Genomic DNA, 13,991 nt, shown 5'->3' on the forward strand with positions numbered 1-13,991 from the left:
AGCCTGTCTGCACCAGCCACAGGAAGGCATGAACACATTTTAGGGAGAAGAGGGGCCACCATGCGGGTGTCTCTGCTTCAGGTGCCCACATGCCTCTCCCTAGAGGAGCTAGAAGTCACTGCCTTGCCCAAGTCAGCCAGTGGGGAGCAGAGGGCTGAGGGCCAGGGCAGCATCCCGGGCTGAGTGGGCTGTGACCTTGAGGGGTGGGAAGGTGACGGGGTCAGAAAACTTCCCAGCTGGCAGTTAGGAACTCTTCTGCCTGCTTGTGGCCCTCCAGTGGCCCTCCAGTGCCTTGATGGTATACACGTTCTGGGGCAGTCCTGACTTCCATCGAAGTCATACCGTCTCCTTCTTGATGTCCTTCAGCATCTGCACAGCCTCTGTTCCACCGTTCCCTTCAGAAGTTGGATGTCCTCTGCTGTGGGGGTTTCTGTCTCTATCGAGTACCCCAGGGGCAGTGGTGGAGGAGCTTGGAACATGGGACACTGAGGGATAAGCCAGGCAAGCTCTTCAATCCTTTGCCTCTTCTCTTTCCTTCATTCGGAACTGGCCCTCTGCTTCTCTGGCTTGTACTGCTGTGTACAGTCGTCAAATCACTTCTGATTCATCTCCATGAACAGCTTCAAGGCACTGTAGATCAGCCCATGGATTGTCTTATTCCAGTGGCTGTAGGAGTTCCTGTACAGTGCAGGGAACATGATGGGGAGGACTTGGGCACCATTGTCACTTATCAGGCTCACGATGTACTTGTTGTTCCCGTAATAAAGAGCACACTCTGCCACCTGGAAATGGGAGCTGGAGACACACTTGGCAAGCTGACGGAAGAGTGGTTCCATCACCTCGCTCAATTCTGAAGGTTCAATGCCATCCAGAATCTCCTCCAGCTCATTCACGAACATCATCTCCTTGGGGCTGTGGGTCTTGGGCCAGAACTTAAGAATTCCTACAATCACCAGCTTGGTCAGACAGCTCTCCTTCTCTAGGAATTGTACAACGCAGTATGCCAACTGAGGGTGATAAATACTCATGGGCTTGACCTTGTGAAGGGGAAGCAGGACATGAATGAGGAACATCTTGTGCTCTTCCTTAAGGGACAGGGCAAAGTCATTGATAATGATGCCTAGAATCTCCAGGAGCTCGGCAATTCCGTTGTGATGCTCCATCTCATAGATAAACCTGTAGAAGAGATGGCTGATCTGCAGACGGATACAGGCCTGGAGACCCAAAAACTTCCTCTTCTGTGCTTTTCTGAGAACAGCTTCGGGTAGATGCAACTCAAGACGGTCTTGAGGAAGCCCCGTTCTCCAGGACCCTCACCATCGGACAGGTCCAGGAGGGCAAGGCTAGACTTCTGGTCAGGGAACTTCATGGCTATGTTTGGCTGGAAATCAGGAGACTCAGGAAAACGTAAGAAGAACTCGTATACAAGCTGGAGATGTGGCCAGGCAGCATGCAGGGTGGGCTTATCTACCTCTGGGTGGAACTCGGCTCTGGTGGGAGTCCGGAAGAGGTTCACTGAAAACATGGTGACAGCCTCAGGGTACGCGCCTCTGTGACAACATCGCTGCTGTGGATGATACACTCCACCACCCCGTTGAGTCCTGCTCGCTTCACCTCTTTGAATTTGAGATCACTGGGGGGGTCTGACACAAAGACCAAAAGGGCGCAGCACCGGCAGAGCTTCTGGATAAACAGCTCCCCCCGCTCCAGGGTCGGCGAATCTTTAGGGCAGAAAGCTTCTGTAGCTCCCAATTCTTGCAGAGGTTTAAGTGGGAGGAGCTGTGCTGCCGGTCTTTCTTGACTATCTGGAGCCCCCCTGAATACTTGATATTGCTTAGCTGCCTGGGGGGAGGGGTGCTATTGCTGGGACGCTTGGTGGATGATGGGGCTGGGCCTTCTCGGAGTTCTCGCCTCTGCATCTTTGCCTGAGCTGCTGGGCTTGGCCGTGCCTTCGACAAGCTTGGGGGTCTAGTTGTCCTTTTTCAGTTTAAAGAGCATCCCGGGCGGTCCCGACCCAGCCCAGCTCCTGCAGCCCCGCTCCGGTTCCGGCTTTGCTCGGCCACGCTCTGCCCGCTCCACCGCTGCTTTGTTTTCAATGACCTTTTATGGTGGATTTCTGATTTAGTTTTACTGTGGCAAAATGAAGTGGTATAAATGATATTGATTCATTGAAGTTTGTTGAGATTTCCTGTGTTCTAGTATAACATGTGGTCAATTTTTTTTGTAAGTAGTCTCTATGCACTCAAAAAGAATTCATTTTCTCTATTTATTGGTTGGAGACTGCATATCTATTAGAAAACGTGTTGATTTAGTTCTTCAAACCTTCTGTCTCTTAATAATATGTTGTCTGCTTGATAGTTTTCTGTAGAAGCTTGTAGATATCTCCCCCAATGTTTCTTCACTGGTCAGTTGTTTTCTTTGTAATTCTGTCTGCTTCTGCATTGTTTATTTTCAGGTTATTTTCTTAGATGCATATAAATTCATTATTGCTATAACTAAGAATAATAGTAATGATTATAATGTATTAAATTGTATAGCCCAGAGCTTAAAACTTGGCACATAGTATTATTGTTAATAAATTATTCTCCACCTCTTCCCCTTCATTTAAGTAAAGTGGCAGCCCAAAGCATTGCTCAAAAGAAAATATTTTGCATTATGGGATAAAGGATATTTTTTAAAAATTTATTTATTAAAAAAATTAAGAAACCAAATAAAACATCAACATACATAATCAGTAATTCACAATATCATCACTTAGTTGCATATTCATCATTTCTTAGAACATTTGCATTAATTCAGAAAAAAAAATAAAAAGACAATAGAAAAAGAAATAAAACGAACACAGGAAGAAAAAAAAAAGATTATATCTACCATACCCCTTACCCCTCGCTTTCATTGATCACTAGCATTTCAAACTAAATTTATTTTAGCATTTGTTCCCCCTATTATTTATTTTTATTCCACATGTTCTACTCCTTTGTTGTCAAGGTAGATAAAAGAAGCATCAGACACAAGGTTTTCACAATCACACATAACATTGTGACAGCTGTATCATTATTCAATCATCCTCAAGAAACATGGCTACTGGAACACAGCTCTACATTTTCAGGCAGTTCCCTCCAGCCTCTCCACCACATCCAGAATAACAAGATGATATCTACTTGATGCATAAGAATAACCTCCAGGATAACCTCTTGACTCTGTTTGAAATCTCTCAGCCTTTGAAACTTTGTCTCATTTCACTCTTCCCCCTTTTGGTTAAGAAGGTTTTCTCAATCCCTTGATGCTATATCTCAGCTCATTCCAGGGTTTTTCTCAAGGCCTTGATGTTGAGTCTCAGCCCATTCCAAGATCTCTGACCCGCGTTGCCAGGAAGGTCCACACCCCTGGGAGTCATGTCCCACGTAGATAGGGGGAAGGTGGTGAGACTGCTCGTTGTGTTGGCTGGAGTGAGAGGCCACATCTGAGCTACAAAAGAGGCTCTCCTGGGGGTGACTCTTAGGCCTAAATTTTAAGTAGACTTGACCTATCCTTTGCGGGGTTAAGTTTCATTTGAACAAACCCCAAGACTGGGGGCTCAGCCTATAGCTTTGGTTGTCCATACTGTTTGTGAGGATATCAAGAATTCAACTTGGGGAAGTTGAATTTCTCCCTGTTCTCACCATTCCCCGAAGGGGGCTTTGCAAATACTTTTCCACTCACTGATCTAATCACTCTGGGATTCATCGGGGCATCACTCTGGACAAACCAACAAAATCTCATGTCCTACCTGAGATTCCAAGTACTTATGACGTTCAATCAAACTATCTACATAAGTTATATTAGGAAATGCACTATTCAAAATAAAATTTTGTAACAAACATTTTTGCTTTAGTATCACACATAAGGTGACATTTTAAAATATTAATTACCATCTATTTTCAGCACCCTGCAATAATGACATTCCTTTGTTCTTCCTCATGCAAAAACATTTTTAAAATTGCACATTGTACATTTCACTATTATTATACACTCTAGACATTCCTAGATTATACCATCTCGATCTTTAACATCTATCTTTCTTTCTGATTTCATTTATGTCCCCAGTCCTCCTCCCTCTATCATTCTCACATGCAGCTTCATTCAGTGTTTTAACATAATTGTATTACAGTTGGGTAGTATTGTGCTGTCCATTTCTGAGTTTTTGTATCCAGTCCTGTTGCACAGTCTGTATCCCTTCAGCTCCAATCACCCAATATCTTACCCTATTTCTATCTCCTGATGGTCTCTGTTACCAACGAAATATTTCAAGTTTATTCACTAATGTCAATTCATATCAGTGTGACCATACAGTATTTGTCCTTTAGTTTTGGGCTAGTCTCACTCAGCACAATGTTCTCTAGGTCCATCCATGTTATTACATGCTTCATAAGTTTATTTTGTCTTAAAGCTGCATAATATTCCATCATATGTATATACCACAGGTTGTATAGCCACTCCTCTGTCGATGGACATTTTGAATGTTTCCATCTCCTTGCAATTGTAAATAATGCTGCTATAAACATTGGTGTGCAAATGTCCGTTTTTGTCTTTGCCCTTATGTCCTCTGAGTAGATACCTAGCAATGGTATTGCTGGGTCATATGGCAATTCTATATTCAGCTTTTTGAGGAACCGCCAAACTGCCTTCCACAGAGGTTGCACCATTTGACATTCCCACCGACAGTGAATAAGTGTGCCTCTTTCTCCACATCCTCTCCAGCACTTGTCATTTTCTGTTTTGTTGATAATGGCCATTCTGGTGGGTGTGAGATAATATCTCATTGTGGTTTTGATTTGCATTTCTCTAATGGCCAGGGACGTTGAGCATCTCTTCATGTGCCTTTTGGCCATTTGTATTTCCTTTTCTGAGAAGTGTCTGTTCAAGTCTTTTTCCCATTTTGTAATTGGATTGGCTGTCTTTTTGTTGTTGAGTTGAACAATCTCTTTATAAATTCTGGATACAAGACCTTTATCTGATATGCCATTTCCAAATATTGTCTCCCATTGTGTAGGCTATCTTTTTACTTTCTTCATGAAGTTTTTTGATGCACAAAAGTGTTTAATTTTGAGGAGTTCCCATTTATTTATTTATTTCTTCAGTGCTCTTTCTTTAGGTGTAAGGTCTATAAAACTGCCTCCAATTATAAGATTTATAATATATTTCCCTACATTTTCCTCTAACTGTTTCATGGTCTTAGACCTAATGTTTAGATCTTTGATCCATTTTGAGTTAACTTTTCTATAGTGTGTGAGATACAGGTCCTCTTTCATTCTTTTGCATATGGATATCCAGTTCTCTAGGCACCATTTATTGAAGAGACTGTTCCGTCCCAGGTGAGTTGACTTGACTGCCTTATCAAAGAGCAAATGTCCATAGATGAGAGGGTCTATATCTGAGCACTCTGTTCAATTCCATTGGTCGATATACCTATCTTTATGCCAGTACCATGCTGTTTTGACCACTGTGGCTTCATAATATGCCTTAAAGTCAGGCAGTGTGAGGCTTCCAGCTTTGGTTTTTTTCCTCAAGATACTTTCAGCAATTCGGGGCACCCTGCCCTTCCAGAAAAATTTGCCTATTGGTTTTTCTATTTCTGAAAGGTAAGTTGTTGGGATTTTGATTGGTATTGCGTTGAATCTGTTAATCAATTTAGGTAGAATTGACATCTTAACTATATTTAGTCTTCCAATCCATGAACACGATATGCCCTTCCATCTATTTAGGCCTACGATTTCTTTTAACAGTTTCTTGTAGTTTTCTTTGTATAGGTTTTTTGTCTCTTTAGTTAAATTTATTCCTGAGAATTTTAGTCTTTTAGTTGTAATTGTAAATGGAATTCGTTTCTTGATTTCCCACCCAGATAGTTCATTACTAGTGTATAGAAACACTACAGATTTTTTAATGTCAATCTTGTAACCTGCCACTTTGCTATACTCGTTTGTTAGCTCTAGTAGTTTTGCTGTGGATTTTTCAGGGTTTTAAACATACAGTATCATATCATCTGCAAACAGTGATAGTTTTACTTCTTCCTTTCCAATTTTGGTGCCTTATATTTCTTTTTCTTGTCTAATTGTTCTGGCCAGAACTTCCAACACAATGTTGAATAACAGTGTTGATAGTGGACATCTTTGTCTTATTCCTGATCTTCAGTTTTTCCCCATTGAGGATGATATTAGCTGTGGGTTTTTCATATATTCCCTCTATCATTTTAAGGAACTTTCCTTGAATTCCTATCCTTTGAAGTGTTTTCAACAGGAAAGGATGTTGAATTTTGTCAAATGCCTTCTCTGCATCAATTGAGATGATCATGTGGTTTTTCTGCTTTGATTTGTTGATATGGTATTACATTAATTGATTTTCTTATGTTGAACCATCCTTGCATACCTGGGATGAATCCTACTTGGTCATGATGTATAACCCTTTTAATGTGTTGCTGGATTCGATTTGCTAGAATTTTGTTGAGGATTTTTGCATCTATATTCATTAAAGAGATTGGTCTGTAGTTTTCTTTTTTTGTAATATCTTTGCCTGGTTTTGGTATCAGGTTGATGTTGGCTTCATAGAGTGAATTAGGTGGCTTTCCCTCCACTTCAATTTTTTTGAAGAGTTTGAGCAGGATTGGTACTAATTCTTTCTGGAATGTTTGGTAGATTTCACATGTGAAGCTGTCTGGTCCTGGACTTTTCTTTTTGGGGGAGCTTTTTAATGACTGATTCAATTTCTTTACTTGTGATTGGTTTGTTGAAGTCATCTATTTCTTCTTGAGTCAAAGTTGGTTGTTCATGCCTTTCTAAGAAGCTGTACATTGTTGTATTTATTAGCATAAAGTTGTTTATAGTATCCTGTTATTACTTCCTTTTTTTCTGTGGGTCAGTGGTTATGTCTCCTCTTCCATTTCTGATCTTATTTATTTGCATCCTCTCTCTTCTTCTTTTTGTCAATCTTGGTAAGGGCCCATCAATCTTATTGATTTTCGCATAGAACCGACTTCTGGTTTTATTGATTTCTCAATTGTTTTCATGTTCTCAATTTCATTTATTTCTGCTCTAATCTTTGTTATTTCTTTCCTTTTGCTTGCTTTGGGGTTAGTTTGCTGTTCTTTCTCTAGTTCTTCCAAGTGGACAATTAATTCCTGAATTTTTGCCCTTTCTTCTTTTTTAATATAGGCATTTAGGCAATAAATTTCCCTCTTAGCACTGCCTTTGCTGCATCCCATAAGTTTTGATATGTTGTATTTTCATTTTCATTTGCCTTGAGATATTTATTGATTTCTCTTGTAATTTCTTCCTTGGTCCACTGGTACTTTTTTTGTTTGTTTGTTTTGTTTTGTTTTTGTTTTTGCTCATAACCGTTTTTATTATTTTTTTTTATTAACGGAAAGAAAGAAAAAAAGGAAAAAAAAAGAAATTAACACAAGGTCCACTGGTTCTTTAAGAGTGTGTTGTTGAGCCTTCATGTATTTGTGAATTTTCTGGTGCTCTGTCTATTATTGATTTCCAACTTCATTCCTTTATGATCTGAGAAAGTGTTTTGTATGATTTCAATCTTTTTAAATTTGTTGAGACTTGCTCTGTGACCCAGCATATGGTCTATCTTTGAGAATGATCCATGAGCACTTGAGAAAAAGGTGTATCCTGCTGTTGTGGGGTGTAATGTCCTATAAATATCTGTTAAGTCTAGCTCATTTATTGTAATATTCAAATTCTTTGTTTCTTTATTGATCCTCTGTCTAGATGGTCTGTCCATTGATTAGAGTGGGGAATTGAAGTCTCCAACTATTATGGTAGATGTGTCTATTCCCCTTTTCAGTGTTTGCAGTGTTTGCCTCATGTATTTTGGGGCATACTGGTTCGGTGCATACATATTTATGGTTGTTATGTCTTCATGTTGAATTGTTCTTTTTATTAGTGCATAGTATCCTTCTTTGTCTCTTTTAACTGTTTTACATTTGAAGTCTAATTTGTTGGATATTAGTATAGCTATTCCTGCTCTTTTCTGGTTGTTATTTGCATGAAATATCTTTTCCCAACCTTTCACTTTCAACCTATGTTTATCTTTGGGCCTAAGACATGTTCCTTGTAGACAGCATATAGAAGGATCCTGTTTTTTAATCTATTCTGCCAGTCTATGTCTTTTGATTTGGGAGTTCAATCCATTAACATTAGTGTTATTACTGTACGGGTAGTACTTTCTTCTACCATTTTGACTTTTGTATTTTATATGTCATATCTAATTTTCCTTCTTTCTACACTCTTCTCCACACCACTCTCTTCTGTCTTTTCATATCTGTCTCTAGTGCTCCCTTTAGTATTTCTTGCAGAGCTGGTCTCTTGGTCAGAAATTTTCTCAGTGATTTTTTGTCTGAAAATGTTTTAATTTCTCCCTCATTTTTGAAGGACAATTTTGCTGGATGTAGACTTCTTGGTTGGCAGTTTTTCTCTTTTAGTAATTTAAATATATCATCCCACTGTCTTCTCACCTCCATGGTTTCTGCTGAGAAATCTACACATAGTCTTATTGGGTTTCCCTTGTATGTGATGTATTGCTTTTTTCTTGCTGCTTTCAAGATCCTCTCTCTCTCTTTGACCTCTGACATTCTGACTAGTAAGTGTCTTGGAGAATGTCTATTTGGATCTATTCTCTTTGGGGTACACTGCACTTCTTGGATCTCTAATTTTAGGTCTTTCATAAGAGTTGGGAAATTTTCAGTGATAATTTCTTCCATTAGTTTTTCTCCTCCTTTTCCCTTCTCTTCTCCTTCTGGGACACCCACAACACTTATATTTGTGTGCTTCATATTATCATTCAATTCCCTGAGTCCCTGCTCATATTTTTCCATTTTTTTCCCCTATAGTTTCTGTTTCTTGTCGGATTTCAGATGTTCCATCCTCCAGTTCACTAATCCTACCCTCTGTCTCTTGAAATCTACCATTGTAGGTTTCCATTGTTTCTTTCATCTCTTGTACTATGCCTTTCATTCCCATAAGTTCTGTGATTTGTTTTTTCAGACTTTCCATTTCTTCTTTTTGTTCATTCCTTGCCTTCTTCATATCCTCCCTCAATTCATTGATTTGTTTTTTGATGAGCTTTTCGATGTCTGTTCGTATATTCTGAATTAATTGTTTCAGCTGTTGTATATCATTTGAACTATTGGTTTGTTCCTTGGCTGGGCCATATCTTCAATTTTCTTGGTGTGATTTGTTATTTTTTGTTGGCGTCTAAACATTTAATTACCTTAATTAGTTTATTCTGGAGATTGCTTTCACTTCTCTTACCTAGGGTTTTCTTGCTAGATGAATTTGTTGTCTATCTGTTCTTTGACCTTCGGTTCCACTTTTTCTGGACCTCTAGCTTAGGTTTTGTTTAACAGAGGAGAATTTTTTAGTTCTTGTTTTCTTGTTTCTTGCCCTGCTTATATGGTGCCTTTTCCCTCCCCACCCTTAGGAGGGTCTACGTAGGTATTATAGACTCCAGCTGGATTTTCCTAGACTAAACTGGCCTCCTATCAGGAGGAAAGAGTCACCTGCATCAGTTTTCCCTGAGGGTGGGACCCAGCAGGTTAAAAGACTTTCCTGTGAAGTCTCTGGGATCTGTTTTTCTTATCCTGCCCAGTATGTGTCACTTGTCTGCCTGCGGTTCCCACCAGCAAAAGATGTTGAGGCATCTTTAACTTTGGAAAACTCTCCCTGCCGGGGGCATGGTAGAGACAGAGGAGAGGTTGTAGGCTGGTTTTAATGGCTTCAAATTGCCAAGCCCTGGGTTCTGAACTCCTTGAGGGAGGGATTCCACCTGAGTTGGGCTTCACCCCTCCCCTGGGGAAGGCACAGATGGGAGACAGCCCTGAAAGCAGTCCATTTCTGTCTATGCCTGGGGCAGTTGCAACCCGAGTCTTCCTGCCACTGAATCCAGAGGCAGCCAAGCCTCTGTAGAAACACAGCCATAAAAACCTCCATTTCCTCCCCTTTCCTCTTTTTCTGTTAGCCCAATAAGTGACCTCCGCCTTGACCAGGTTCGCCTGAGCTGGGGGCCTATTTTTAGTAGTCAGAATTTGTTAATTAATGCCACAATTGGTATTTGGTTGGACTCAACCCCTGGTGCTTCTAGAGTGTCTTGCCTTTCCCTCTGGGAAGCCGCCGTGGGGGAGGGGCACCGGCCACTGCAGCTTGGGAAACTCATGGTTCTGGGGAGGCTCACAGCCAGTCCAGCCAGTCCAGACTGGGGTACGCTGTGTTTCCAGTCACTGTTGTGGCTCCGGGAGCTGTTCTGTACTGTTTCTGGTTATTTAGTAGTTGTTCTGGAAGACGAACTAAAACGTGCACATTGCTAAGCCGCCATCTTGGCCCCTCAGGATAAAGGATATTTTAAAGTATTGCTTCCCTATAAAGTCTGTGGTTCAGCAGATACAAAGCACAATTCTGCCACACAAAACCAAAAAGTGGATGTGTCTTCTTACGTCTGACTTTTAAAAGCTGTCAAGACCAAGCCATTAGCTTTCAATCTAATCAGAATTCACCTAGGGTGTGAATCACAATGCATGTATGGGCGCTGACCCACTGGACTTCAACAAAAATATTAAGGAGTAACCCTTCTTTGCATGGCAGACTCCTTCCATTATACATGTCTCAACCAAACTACTACCTCCTTAGAGACGCAATCCCTCATCACCACTCTGAAGTAGCACCCCTCAGCTTTCTCTATTATTAATCCCTCAGTTATTGTCTTCAGATCACTTACCAGTTTCTGAAATAATCTCATTTATTTATATAATTTTGTCTATCTACTCCAATAGAACATCAGCCCCATGAAAGTAGGGGCCTTTCCATATCGTTCTTCACTGTATCCCCAGTGCTCATGACAATGCCTGGCATACAGTAGGTGTTCAATAAATATTTGTTGAAAGAATAAGTGAATATGAGTTTATAGAATCAGTAAGTGTCTAGTCCTCACATCTGTATCTCCCCATCCCTCCCCATCCTTACACTTGACCCAGTACAGTACAGAAGATGTGGTAGCTATCGTTTTTAAAAACAAAAAGAAAGAAAAAGTTTGTTGAGTTAAATTGAACTGAGAATGGCGACATCCCATTTAATGGAGTGATACAAAAGTCACGAATTTTGATGGGAGGAAGTAAGATGAAATAGATTTAAAAACCCAAGCCTTTTAAACCCAGAGATTGATAGCAGCATTTTCAAATATCAAGGCCAACACACCGAAGCTATGATGGCCTGATCTCTGCATAGAGGAGGTATTTAAATTCGCTTTTTAAAATTGGAATACGTATACCAAGACGTTAAAAAGCATTTATATGTAGACAGTAGAATCATGGATATTTTTTGTAGTTTTCCATATTTTCTACAATGTGCATGCATGACTTTTAAATAAGAAAAATGAGCATTAACAAAGAAATTAACACTTGTGGTTATATTTTATTTTGCTTTCTTCACAAGTACATGCCAAAAGATTAATAGAAGGAGCCTAACAAAAGAGTCTAAATTCTGCAGCATTTTTTTTTTTTGGTTCCTTCTTTATTTAATAATGTCTCAGAATAAAAGTGGGTTCCTAAATTATCCTTCATGAAATCTATTCAGAGTTTCGATTAACTCTGGTTAATGAAAATATAGCACATTACTGTGTCACGCAAGAACAGAAAATAACCTGGTAAATTCTCCATGCCCCTCTGCCAATGTCAGCCGCCCTGCCAACATTCCTACTGACGTCCCTAAGACTGACATTACCCTTTCATTGATGTCACTGAGTCAGGAAGCTGAAAAGCTGTTGCAAAGTGACTGTTTCTATTGCAAAGGTTTAAAACTTTAGAGATTGAAAGGTTAAAGTTAAAAATATGTATTTTAATTTGAACAACAGATGGTCTTGGAGTGACTACAAGGCTGAATTAACTCTCGAGGCTCTAGGGCTGTTTGGGGAAGGAAAAAATAAAAAAGACAACCAAAACCCTTTTAAAACCCACACTGCAACACACAGCTCAAGAGCTGGTGACATCAGCAGAATCTCTCTGTTGAATTAGAGTCCCGAATTTGGCTTAAGAGCCATCTGTTAGCCTCCAGAAAGAATAATCTTCTATGAAATTATACTGCATAGTTTCACTAAGGAACATTTCCAATTGTTAGAGCCTTAGCCTCACAGCTGTCTCACCTCCTGAGACATACAGAGGGATCCCACTTGCTAAAGCCCACAGCGGATCTCTCCTTTGAGAAGATGTCTCCTGTCTTAGATTGAATTCTATAGAAAAAGACTTTGAGACGGAGAGTTGTGTGTACAGGCTTATTAGGAAATGCTCTTGGAAGATACACCTGTAAGGAAATAAGGAAACCAGACAGGACAGAGGGAGAAGCTGATTAGTGAGGTGGTTACAACTCAGGCTTCAGGCATCCAATGGGGAGCTCTTGTTGCTGGGAAGGCCCCTAAATTGTCCCGAATTGAGTCAAGGAAGCTGGGACTTGTCTCCTCACACCAAGTGTCATTGGACACGGGATGCTGCCTGACAGAGAGCATTCTGTTGCATGAGATAGCTCCCCATGGCCAAGGGCAGTTTCCAGCAAGGAAATTCCCATTAGTCCCAGTAGCTGAGGCTTGAGCATGTCGACCCTGATTAAGCCTTTGGGTAGAGCACCCCAGTCTCTACTCCATCACCACCTACCCTGGTCCTTCAGTGACTGTAACATTCACACCCCTTCAACTCTCTGAAGGTCCTCAACTCATGCCTTCCCTCTCAGTCTTGGTCACACTTATTTCTAGAGACAAACCTCAGCTACCTGAATAGTCACTCAATCATTTCAACACATGTCCTTTAAACATTAACAACCACATTCTGAGTGAAGATAAGTCTCCTCTTTCAAGCAATCAAGGGGGTGCTAGAGGAAGAAGGAATTCTGTGTGTGGAGGCCTGTATGCATGAGAGAGCACTGATGAGCTCAGAGTGCAGGACGTGTGTCACCGCGCAAGAGGGCAGATGGTGAGAGGAGAAGGAGATGGTTAAGTTTGCTGTCTTCCATATTGCAGAGTTTGGGATTCGTCCTCATAGCATTCTTCCATTGTGCAGGCAAAACACTTTGGCATCATCCTTGACTCATCTCTTTTCTTTCAGACCACACATCCAGTGTGTCACCAGATTCTGTTGGCATATATATATATATATATATACACCAAATTCTGTTGGCATATATATATATATATATATATATATATATATATATATATACACCTTTCTCTCTACTCCCACTACCCCCACCTGGCACAAGCCTCCATCATTTTTCTTGCCTGGATTATTGAATTAGCTTCCTAATTGGGCCCTCTGCCTTAGCCCTTCCCCTTCAGCAGTCTATTCTCAATGAGCAGCTGGAGTGCATCCGCTCAGATCAGCTCAGGTAGAGTAAAAGTAAAGTCCTAAAAATGACCTCCATGACCCTACCCGCTGGTCTGCCTCCTCCCGCACTGCAACTCCAACTGCATTCCCTCTCTCACTCTGCTCCACTGGTCTCCTTACTGACCGCAAGACATGCTGGGCATGCTTCCACCTTAGGGCCTTAGTGTTCCCTTTTCTTCCTAGGATGCTCTTCCCCAACATCAAAAGAGCTCCCACACTTCTATGTGAACACCCCAAAATCACCTTCCTTGGGAAGCTTTCTCTAGTCACCCTATGTAAAGTTTTAGTCTTCACCCTCAATATTTCAAATTTGCTTTCCTTATTTTTTCTTCTTAAGACTTTGTCTCTTAATCTTTCTGATAGATGGATTAGATAGATAGATAGATAGATAGATAGATAGATAGATAGATAGACAGACAGATAGTTATCATTATCTAGCCCTCCCTCATAAGAATGCAAACTTCATAAAAACAAATCTTTTGTGTATTTGTATTCCTAGTACCCAAATCAGCACCTGGCAGATGGTAGGTGGCTCAAAAATTATTGAATGAATAAATGATTGGATAGGGAGGCTTTGGAAGATTTC

General features: G+C 40.7%; 1 pseudogene; it reads right to left on the reverse strand.

Moving 5' to 3' along the window:
• Positions 1-220: 220 nt before the first annotated feature.
• Positions 221-2,070, reverse strand: LOC143645265 (serine/threonine-protein phosphatase 2A 56 kDa regulatory subunit delta isoform pseudogene; annotated as a pseudogene).
• Between the last annotated feature and the right edge of the window lie 11,921 nt (positions 2,071-13,991).

The sequence above is a fragment of the Tamandua tetradactyla genome, chromosome 8, assembly GCF_023851605.1.
Source record: "Tamandua tetradactyla isolate mTamTet1 chromosome 8, mTamTet1.pri, whole genome shotgun sequence".
Lineage (NCBI taxonomy): Eukaryota > Metazoa > Chordata > Mammalia > Pilosa > Myrmecophagidae > Tamandua > Tamandua tetradactyla.